The following is a 12,309-nucleotide window of genomic DNA, read 5'->3' on the forward strand; positions in this document are numbered from 1 at the left end:
GTGCTTACTCTTCTTTATGGTCCAACTCTCACATATGTACATGACTACTGGAAAAACCATAGCTTTGACTATCCCAACCTTTGTCAGCAAAGTGATGTCTCTGCTTTTTAATACACTGTTTAGGTTTGTCAAGCTTTCTTTCCAAGGAACAAGCATCTTTAATTTCATGGCTACAGTCACTGTCTACAGTTATTTTGGAGCCCAAGAAAAGAAAATCTGTCACTGCTTCCACTTTTTCCCCTTCAATTTGCCATGAAGAGATGGGACCATGTGCCATAAACTTAGTTTTAAAAATTTTGAGTTTTAAACCAGCTTTTTCACTTTCCTCTTTCACCTTCAAGAGGCTCTTTAGTTCCTCTTCCCTTTCTGCATTAGAGTGGTACCATCTATGTATCTGGGGTTGTTGATGTTTCTCCTGGCAATCTTAATTCCAGGCTGTGATTCATCCAACCCAGCATTTCACATAGAAGTGAAATAATCGGGGTGACAATATTCAGCCTTGTCATATATGTTTCCCAATTTTGAACCAGTCTGTTGTTCTACGTCCAGTTCTAACCATTGTTTCTTGACCTGCATACAGTTTTCTTAAGAGACAAGTAAGGGATCTGGTACTCCCATCTCTTTAAGAATTTTCCAGTTTGTTGTGACCCACATAGTCAAAGCCTTTAGCATAGCCAGAGAAGTAGGTGTTTTTCTGAGATTCCCTTGCTTTCTCTGTGATCCAAACGGATGTTGGCAATTTGAATTCATGTGAATTCAGTGCAATTGTGTGATAGTTTGAACATTCTTTGGCATTACCCTTCTTTGGGGTTGGAATGAAAACTGACTTTTTCCAGTCCTGTGGCCACTGCTGAGTTTTCCAAATTTGCTGGCATATTGAGTGAAGCACTTCCACAGCACGATCTTTCAGGATTTTATTTATTTTTAAAATTAATTAATTTTATTTAATTTTTAAAATATAAATCTATATTTATTTTAATTGGAGGCTAATTACTTTACAATATTGTATTGGTTTTGCCATACATCAACATGAATCTGCCATGGGTGTACACGTGTTCCCCATCCTGAACCCCCCTCCCACTTCCCTCCCCATACCATCCCTCTGGGTCATCCCAGTGCATCAGCCCCGAGCATTCTGTATCATGCATCGAACCTGGACCGGTGATTCATTTCATATATGATATTATATATGTTTCAATGCCATTTTCCCAAGTCATCCCACCCTTGCTGTCTCCCACAGAAGTCCAAAAGACTGTTCTATACATCTGTGTCTCTTTTGCTGTCTCACATACAGGGTTATCATTACCATCTTTCTAAATTCCATATATATGTGTTAGTGTACTGTATTGGTGTTTTTCTTTCTGGCTTACTTCACTCTGTATAACAGGCTCCAGTTTCATCCACTTCATTAGAACTGATTCAAATGTATTCTTTTTTAATGGCTGAGTAATACTCCATTGTGTATATGTACCACAGCTTTCTTATCCATTCGTCTGTTGATGGACATCTAGGTTGCTTCCATGTCCTGGCTGTTATAAACAGTGCTGTGATGAACATTGGGGTACACGTGTCTGATACAATTCTGGTTTGTTCAGTGTTTATGCCCAGACATGGGATTGCTGGGTCATATGGCAGTTCTATTTCCAGTTTTTAAAGGAATCTCCACACTGTTCTCCATAGTGGCTGTACTAGTTTGCATTCCCACCAACAGTGTAGGAGGGTTCCCTTTTCTCCACACCCTCTCCAGCATTTATTGCTTGTAGACTTTTGGATAGCAGCCATTCTGACTGGTGTGAAATCTTACCTCATTATGGTTTTGATTTGCATTTCTCTGATAATGAGTGATGTTGAGCATCTTTTCATGTGTTTGTCAGCCATCTGTATATCTTCTTTGGAGAAATGTCTGTTTAGGTTTTTGGCCCATTTCTTGATTGGGTTATTTATTTTTCTGGAATTGAGCTGCAGGAGTTGCTTGTATATTTTTGAGATTAGTTGTTTGTCAGTTGCTTCATTTGCTATTATTTTCTCCCATTCTGAAGTCTGTCTTTTCACCTTGCTTATAGTTTCCTTTGTTGTGGAGAAGCTTTTAATTTTAATTAGGTCCCATTTGTTTATTTTTCCTTTTATTTCCAATTTTCTGGGAGGTGGGTCATAGAGGATCCTGCTGTGATTTATGTCGGAGAGTGTTTTGCCTATGTTCTCCTCTAGGAGTTTTATAGTTCCTGGTCTTACATTTAGATCTTTAATCCATTTTGAGTTTATTTTTGTGTATGGTGTTAGAAAGTGTTCTAGTTTCATTCTTTTACAAGTGGTTGACCAGTTTTCCCAGCACCACTTGTTAAAGAGATTGTCTTTTCTCCATTGTATATTCTTGCCTGCTTTGTCAAAGATAATGTGTCCATAGGTGCGTGGATTTATCTCTGGGCTTTCTATTTTGTTCCATTGATCTATATTTCTGTCTTTGTGCCAGTACCATACTGTTTTGATGACTGTGGCTTTGTAATGGAGCCTGAAGTCAGGCAGGTTGATTCCTCCAGTTCCATTCTTCTGTCTCAAGATTGCTTTGGCTATTTAATGTTTTTAGTATTTCCATACAAATTGTGAAATTATTTGTTCTAGCTCTGTGAAAAATACCATTGGTAGCTTGATAGGGATTGCATTGAATCTATAGATTGCTTTGGGTAGTATACTCATTTTCACTATATTGATTCTTCCAATCCATGAATATGGTATATTTCTCCATCTATTAGTGTCCTCTTTAATTTCTTTCACCAGTGTTTTATAGTCTTTCATGATTCTAAATAGCTCAGCTGGAATTCTGTTACTTCCACTGGCTTTGAGTATAATAATGATTCCTAAGGTCCACTTGACTTCACACTCCAGGATTTCTGGCTCTAGGTGAATGAGCACACCATCATGGTTCAGTTCAGTTCAGTTCAATTCAGTCGCTCATTCATGTCCGACTCTTTGTGACCCCATGAACTGCAGCACTCCAGGCCTCCCTGTCCATCACCAACTCCCAGAGTTATGGTTATCCAGATCATAAAGACTTTTCTGGTATACTTCTGTGTATTCTTGCCACCTCTTCTTAATCTCTTCTTCTCGTTTAGGTCTTTACCATTTCTGTCCTTTAACATGCCCATCTTTGCAGGAAATGTTCCCTTATATCTCCAGTTTTCTTGAAGTGATCACTAGTGTTTCCCATTCTATTGTTTTACTCTATTTCTTAGCATTGTTCATTGAAAAAGGCCTTCTTATCTCTCCTTACTATTCTCTGGAACTCTGCATTCAGTTCAGTTATGTCTTTCCCTTTCTCTAAATCATCACAAAATTTTTAGCCCAGAACAATTACTCTTATTTTTTGCATGTTTTCTGTTGGTCAGGAATTCAGAGAGGGCATAGTGAGGACAAATTGTTTCTGCTTCGTTATGTTTGGGAGCTCTGCTGAGATGATGGAAGACTGGGGGGTGATATCAGCTATGGGGCTGAAGTATTTTGAAGGTTTCTTCACTTCACGTCTGGTGTTTGATGTTATCTGTCAGTCAGGACCTCTACTAGGCTGTTCTCTGGAGCATCTGTAGGTGGTCTTGTCATGTGGCTGCTTGGGATTCCTCATAACATGAGCATTGGATCCCAAGAGCAAGCATCCCAGGAATACCAGATGTAAGCTGTGTTACCATTTATGACCTAACCTTAGAAATTACGTCACTATTTCACTTTAGACACATACTGGCCCAGATTTGAAGAATATAGATCCATGCCTCAATGGGAGCATTGAGTCACATTGTTGAAGAGCACAAGAGATGGAAGACGTGGTTACTGCCAACTTTAGAAAGCACTGTTGCTCACTTACACTATGTGCACCCACGTGAAAGGGTAGAAAGGCATCTAGGCAATTGCAGGGATTGATCAATTGCTGGTCAGTTGTTGATTGACCAATACCATGACAGGTGTCCTCTGTGAAAAAGCTTCAGATTATGTCTGGCTACACATAATCTGGCTGGAAAGAGAATAAGATTCATTCAAGATTTTCTCCTGCTTCCTAGTGCAACTTCTTCGTAAATATCTAGTGTTTCCTCTATTTGGGGAGAAGGCAATGGCACCCCACTCCAGTACTCTTGCCTGGAAAATCCCATGGATGGAGGAGCCTGGTAGGCTGCAGTCCATGGGGTCGCTAAGAGTCGGACATGACTGAGCGACTCCACTTTCAATTTTCACTTTCATGCATTGGAAAAGGAAATGGCAACCCACTCCAGTGTTCTTGCCTGGAGAATCCCAGGGACAGTGGAGCCTGGGGGGCTGCTGTCTATGGGGTCGCACAGAGTTGGACACAACTGAAGTGACTTAGCAGCAGCAGCAGCAGCCTCTATTTGGAGAGACAAAGGCCAGGCTTGAGGGACTATGAGCATTCAGGAAGACTTGAATATGACTCAACATGAACGGCACAGTCTGGGATGCAAGAGGAGACTGACCATCAAACAGGTTGAGCTACTGACCCTTGAATGCCCACAGGCACGCCTGTGCCTCCTAGTGGCAAGGACTGTGCAGCAGAGGTGGGTCCAGGAGGAGTGACTGGTTGCAGGGATAGGGAGGACACTGTCAAGCTGCTGAGGGGTCAGGCAGTGACAGCATTTCCTACCTCTGTGGTATTTAGACTCCAACCAGGCCTAGCAGGATTGTCATGGCAACTCTCCTGTCTGCACCGCTGAGCTGAGACAGGATTCTCTTAGTAACTGAGAAGCCCAGGAGATGATGCTTAAAATAATCTTTTATGCCCAGGCAGAAATGCCTTTGCAGTTTTGTTAACCATGAAGCATCATGGGGCATGACTTTCACTCCCACTTTATTTCAAAATGGAACAGAATGGCTTTTTAAAGCAGGAATTTCCACTAAGAGCCAAATGCTGTCTTTGCTCTGCAAAACATACATCCTGCTGAAAGCAATGAGCATCACACCCTAGTTTCTGAAAGGAGCTGCTGGTCACTATTATATAAATTACCTTCGAATAGGCCAGGCAATCTCTGGCTGATATCTCTGGTCTTCATCTCACCTCTTTTCTATTTCCTATTGCAGTCCCAGCTAGTCTCTCAGTAGGGCAAATAGTTAGCTTGGCAAGAGTTTAACACTTTGGCTGTTTAGCCTGACAGTTTCTTGCAACTGATGCCCTCCTGCTCACACCACTTCTCCAATTTTTCCTCATCTCCAAGGCCTGCCTCCTCACTGAAGACTCCATCACTAGCCCTGCTTGTTAATTCTTCTCTCTTAGCATTTTATGTATTACATGCTTATACAATATTGTTCTCTTTTATTATAAGTAGTGAGGAGCCTGAAGTTTACAAGCCATTACAAACTCTTTCAAGGCAGGGTAATATATTTCCTCAGTTCTCCCAGAAACCTTACATTTATAATAAGAGCTCCAGGGAAGTTCCCTGGCAGTTCAGTCATTAAGACTCCATACTTTCACTGCCAAGGGTGCAGGTTCCATTCCTCATTGGTGAACTAAGATCCTGCAAGCCATGTGGCACCTCACTATCCCATTAAAAAAGGAAAAAGTATATATATATATATATATATATATATATATATATATATATATAATAAGGGCTTCAGAAACACTTGAAAATTTTAGTGGTGATGGTGGCACAACTTTGTGAATATACTAAAAACCACTGAGGTGTACACTTTGAAAGGGAGGATTTGAGGTATGTGAGTTATGCCTCAGTAACAAATACTTGAATCTGATGTGAAAGATCAAAAGTAGTCAGAATCATCACCCCAACAGAAGTAGACACAACTCCAGAACAGTAGCTTGGGTGAAAGGGCCTGAACTTGGGTGACCAAATGACCAACAAAAGGAAAAGAGTCTGTCTTGCTCACCAACATGCTCTTTTTGTCTCCTCCACCAACATCAGGGGCAAAGGATTTGGTCTACTCATATAATACCTAGGAGCAGACTTCTTTTTACAAGTGGGAAAGTCTGGTTTCAGATCCTGTGTCTGCTACTATTTCCATGCACCTGGAGGAGTCACTTAGTTTCTTTGAGTTTCCTCATATATAAAATCAGGGGAAAAGAACCCCTCTCAAGACAACAATACAGGGGAAATGATGCATGCAAAATGCTTAACACAGTAGTTGGCATATAGTAATAACCAAAAGAAAAAAGTCAACTACTATTACTATTAATAGTATTTACATTTACTTTCTGTTAGATACTGCAATAATAATGAAAAATCTTGGCTTATTCTTTTCAAACTTTCTCATTAATATTTCCTGCATGAACAAATTCATCTTGATCCAATCATACAAGATTCCTAACAGGTGTTAGATCTCTTTGTCCTTGATTTGCCTATAGTGTCCTTTATCATCATGTTTGCCGATCTCCTTTCAATACTACAGAAATACAACATATGAAAGGATAGTGTTTTCATTGTTTAAAAACATCACCATTATCAGAGTCATCATCATTTTATTATCAGCAGCAGCAGCACCACCACCATCATTATTGGCCTTATCACCATCACCACCACTTTCTTTATCATCTTTATTATAATCACCACCATATTCATCACCATCTTTATCATCATCAACATCGCACTGCCATCAAGGAGCCTGGGCTCAAGGTGTAGTATGCTAAGCCTATTCCTCTCTCTTCCTTCCATTTCTTTATTTACTCTTGGAATCCACAGTCTCTAGTCTAGGAGCAGTGCAGAGAATGCTAGATGTGGGTCAGCAAACTTTGTCTTAAAGTTTCCTTCAAATGAATCAGTCATTGCTGCTGCTGCTGCTGCTAAGTCGCTTCAGTCGTGTCCGACTCTGTGCGACCCCACTGACGGCAGCACACCAGGCTCCGCCGTCCCTGGTATTCTCCAGGCAAGAACACTGGAGTGGGTTGCCATTTCCTTCTCCAATGCATGAAAGTGAAAAGTGAAAGTGAAGTTGCTCAGTCGTGTCTGACTCTTCAAGACCCCATGGACTGCAGACTACCAGGCTCCTCTGCCCATGAGATTTTCCAGGCAAGAGTACTGGAGTGGGTTGCCATTGCCTTCTCCAAGAATCAGTCATTATGGGAACAGTAATTTGTATGAGAGAGCATGAGTTTTCTGGAAAACAAACCACTTATATGGTAGCAATACTAATAGTAGTAATGAAAAGGCTCATAGTAATTTTTTAATCACTTATATAGTGTTGGGTGTAATGATAAATGTTTTGCAAATATTATTTCATTTAATCCCTACAATAATCTATGGAGAAAGTATTGTGGCTGGAGAGGTTAGATAAATTGTCCAAGATTGACAACAGGACAAACATGGACAAATGCCCGCAAGAAAGCCATGTACCTAGCCCAGTCTGCTTTAAAACCAGATATTTTAATTCCTGTTCTATTTCACCAGTTTATATGTTGCTGAGACCTTGGGTTTGCTGTTTTAGGTGGCCAAAAACAGAAGTTATGCCAGTAGAAAAGAGGGGAGGGATGATCTTTAAAATGAAATATCAGCTAGATTGGAACTAATGTAAAATGTCATTCTGCATAGGCAAGGTTTCTGCAAAAGGGAGTTTGGGATTTGGTCACAAACAAAATAAAATATATCAGAAATTGACTCTTGGGGAAATTGACTTTGCCACTGAAACTTGGCTCTTCCTTCCATGAACAGAGGTGAGCTTCCTTCACTGGAAAGTTGGAGATCTCAGGCAGCAGAAAGATGCCAGGCTTGATGGATGCTTTCTTGGACTTCAAAATAGAGTGGCTTTTCTTGAGAAGGAAAAAAAGGCTATCCTATGGACAAGGAGCCATTCTGCCTAAAACTTCTCTCAGTTTTCCTCTTTGAACTTCTAACAAATTTAGAATGTCCTTCCTGCTTTCAAGGATGTGAGAAAGATTTTAATCTCTTCATTATTTCTGAATTATCTTATTCCAAATCCTGAAATGAGAAGTTTAATGGGCCATCAAATAATAAACACCAAGGGAAATACTAAGAGGTGGTAGATATATAATGCTAAGAAGGAACATGGTGGGCTCCTGTAGGCAGAGGATAGGAAGACTTTCCTTTTGTTCTTTCCCTGCAGTGACAACTTGCATGATTTGATCTATTCCAGAAACAAGTTGTATATCCTCTGTTTCTTTTCTATCTCACACAAGGAAGAGGTCCTGATTAATGTACAACACGTCTGTTTCATTCAATGAACATGAAAGGACTTCTTTTGTTTCACATCCCACCTGCTATCTGTATGCGAAATCCTACAGGGACAGAGCCTGTTCTCCAAAGTTCTAAGGCAGAAGACCTACAATAAAATATTAATAGATGAGTAATTGTTATTCATTTAGATACTTCTCATCCTTGCAAGGGTTCAGCAACCAGAAAGAAGTGAGGGGAATGGGTTCCCTTCATGGCTAGTGAGAGAAGGAATAGCCATGTAGCACCACCTCCCTCCACTGCTTCCCTGCTGTCTTTCCTCTCTGCCCAAAGCTGAGTTCCATCTCTGATTGTGACCAATAGAATTCCAACTTCAACTAGACTAGGTGAAAGGATAACTAAGGGCTTTGGTCGTTGAGAGTTCTGGGGGCAAGGTTGAATCCAGAGCCTGGCTGAGGTCATTCCTTTTCCCTTTTCACCTCTTCCTTCTGCACTGGACTCATTCCCATGAGGTAGTGAGGATGCTTCCACACCTGCAGGTTCATGTCCTTACAGAGCAGCAACATCAAGGGACAGTTACTCTCTCCTGGGAGCTCCAGCCTAAGTCCTGGGTTTGGAGTTTTTGGCCTGGCTCAGGTCACATGTTTATCCTTGAGTCAGCCACTGTGAGAAGGACCATCAAATGCTATAGTTTTGTGCTTACTTGAGTAAGTTTTTAGCCATCTTTTTGTCTTTCAGGCTACACATCTGGCCCATTATGCTACAAATACTTACTTAGAGACTGCTTATTAGACGCCATGCATTGAGATCAATATTTTAAAGATATTATTTCCTGGAGTCTTCACAAAGACTCTAAGAGACAGTATCATTTTCCCATCACTTTGCAGATGGAAAATGGGAGGATCAGAGAAGATAACTAAATTTATATTCGCTACAAAACATATTTGGGCCTGACACCAAAACTCTTGCTCATAACCATCAGAAGTCAGCCTTCTTCAAGAGGGTTGGACCAGCTTCATAACTCCTCTTTCTAGAATGGATGCCTACTCTAGAATAAATTGAGACTTGAAGGATGGCAGCTCAGCTAAGTTCATTCTGATCCTGAAGTTATTAAATAAAGTGTTGGGGGAGTGTGTAATTTCTTTGGTTCTGTCTTGCCACAGCAAAATTTGAAACAGCAGACCAGTGTTACAGCTTTGTTACAGCTCAGTTTTATTTGGCAAGCGATGGAAAATGCATCTTCAAGGCATGAGGGCAGGCTGACTCAAAAGAACAGAGGGGCTCAATTTTGGCTCCTCTTTTTATATGTTTTTTCTCCTCCCCCTGAGCCTGCCCTATGTAGATTGGGCTAGCCAAGAGGGCTGTTTGTTTCACCTGAGGTTCTCACTACAGTCCTGGGACTTTCCTTTGTTCCATTTTTGTGGGCTTCTCCTTTCTTTGTCTTTTATCCACCACCATTTTGAACTCCTTTTTCCTATTCTAACTATCTAACATTCCCCCTTCAAGAAATAGAAGATACAATCCTTTGGGAGTAGGGACATTGAGGTTTCTCTGGCTACTTCCTGCTGAGCTGGGATGGTGAGGGGAATTTGGCCTCCCCCTCTTGCTATTCTCAAGCCTCAGAGTCTTTATAATGGTGTCCATCTAAGGGTGAGTGATATTTTCTGTGGCTGGGTGTAGTTTCATATATCCTTGTTGAACTGGCATTGCATGTTGTAGCTTGTTGACCTGGGCAGAGACAAAACTGGTTAGACAATTGATAATATATGAAGCAATCATAAGCAGCATCAATATGGTGATAATAAGGAATAGTAGGGGCATTAGCCAACTCCAAATTCTCCCTTGCTAGGAGAAGGAGCCCACAAAGAAAGATTGTAGCTATCCTGAGAACTCTCCGGCTCATTATTTGAGATCTTGTAAGATCTGTTCTTTGGAAGGAATGATGCTAAAGCTGAAACTCCAGTACTTTGGCCACCTCATATGAAGAGTTGACTCATTGGAAAAGACTCTGATGCTGGGAGGGATTGGGGGCAGGAGGAAAAGGGGACGACAGGATGAGATGGCTGGATGGCATCACCGACTTGATGGATGTGAGTTTGAGTGAACTCCGGGAGTTGGTGATGGACAGGGAGGCCTGGCGTGCTGCAATTCATGGGGTCGCAAAGAGTCGGACACGACTGAGCAACTGAACTGAACTGAACTGAAGATCTGAGTAATTTTCTTGAGGACTGTGAATCTTTCTTTAACTTAGCTGGAGGTATTTACCCAGAAACAACATGTCTTATTCAAGATACCTCAAGTCCCTCCTTGTTCAGGGGTCAAGAGATCTATCTCCTGTCTATTTTGGAGTACAACGCCTACCAAGCTATACTGGCTTTTTAGAACTATTCTGAGAAGTCATATCCCCAGAAACTTAATTTTGGGGGTTGCCGGGAGCTGGCATATTGCATATTGAGTGCATATTGCATATTGAGTGCAGCACTTTTCAGGATCTGGAATAGCTCAACTGGAATTCTATCACTGCCGGTAGCCAGCGTGAGGAACTCCACCCATGACAAAGGTCATGAGGAAGGAGGCTTGGCATACGCAAAGGCGGGATCAAGCCTCAGGAGTCTCCCTGGAAATTCTCGAGCAATCTACCCCCAAAACCAGAGTCTGCCTACTTTCTGCTTTGTGCTTTCACCTACACCTCTGACTTTACGGGGGGCTGTCCCCCACTACCTCTCTGAAAAAAGTTAGCTTACAGCTCCAGTTAATAATTCCTGGGTGTGACAGTGTTTAACCTACAAACTCCTTTGGAAATCCTCTAGCCTGCCTGAATAGGTTTTTCCGGCCTCATGTGATTGTTCAGAGCCTCCCAACTGTGAGAGGCAGGAGATGTCCTAAACTGTCTAAACACAGATTCTTTTGAGTAGTTAAAAGATTGATTAGAAATTGTATTGGTGAAGGGATTTTCACTTGTTGGGCCAATGTTTGCTGCTAAGTTTCCATATCCCTTACCTGCTGTGTCCCTGGCAGTGTATTGATTAATATAATTGGTGTAAATAGTAGCTTTAATGTTTGTAACCTGGGACCCTTGAGTTAATTCTTTTTCTTGTTATAGCCCACCACACCTTTGCGCTGTAGGAATGCAACTTTATCTAATGCTTTTGGAGGGTGGCTCCTGACCAATCACCTTTAGAGAAAAATAAGTTTTCTGAAGAAAAGGTCTTAAAATGTTAACAGGCCTCTGGGCCAGAAGATGATGCAAATCACCTAAGCTTTTGCATATGATAAGTTTGCAGGAAGAAAGCCTGGCTTGCTGCCTGACTCTACCCCTTCCCCCATTATCCTCTATGCATAACTTAAGGTATAAAAACTACTTTGGAAAATAAAGTACGGGCCTTGTTCACCGAAACTTGGTCTCACCATGTCGTTCTTTCTCTTACCTTCTGGCTGAATTATTCAGCCTCTTTTCTACACTGAATTTCCTCACTGAGCTATCCTTATCTCAGCCTCTTTTCTCCACTGAATTTTCCTACTGAGCTATCCTCATTCTATTACTCTTTATATCCTTAATTAACGTTTAATTAAGCAATTGTTTCCTGATCTTCGCCTATGCCGTCTCTCCTTCGAATACCCTGGTTCAGCCGGGGCTGGTCCTCGGCAGGGGGTGTTCATTATAATGGTGTTCATTTGTAGTCCTGAATAGGTATCTGAGATATCCCAGGGGCTCACAGGTGTATTGAATGTCCTCTTCTGTTTTCTTCCACAACTTGACTCATGAGTAGTGAATCCAGGAGTCATGTCCTGGTACCTTGGCTGCTGTAGAGGTAGAAAGTATTACAGGGTACGGGCCCTTCCATGTGAGCTGAGATTGAGCCTTTGGGGACCCATCTTTCCCGACTTTAATTAGGATTTGAGTCCCTGGAGCATATAGTGGTAGTTCTTTAGAATCTTTTGGGTCCTGGTTGACACCCTACAAGAGTATATCCTGTTGGGATCGCCCAATGACTATGGTATAAGACTGGGGGGCTCTGATCCTCTGGATCTAGGAAGAGGTCATTGACATAAACAAAAGGACTCCCACATAGCATCTCATAAGGACTAAAACCAACCTGTTCCTTAGAGGCAAGACAGGTGCAGAGGAGAGCTATTGGAAAAGCCTCCTTTCATCCCAGGGAGGTCTCCTGGGTTA

This window comes from Bos grunniens, chromosome 1 (assembly GCF_055505025.1).
Source record: "Bos grunniens cultivar Pamir isolate PY7600 chromosome 1, Bosgru_T2T1.0, whole genome shotgun sequence".
In the NCBI taxonomy this organism is placed as follows: Eukaryota; Metazoa; Chordata; class Mammalia; order Artiodactyla; family Bovidae; genus Bos; species Bos grunniens.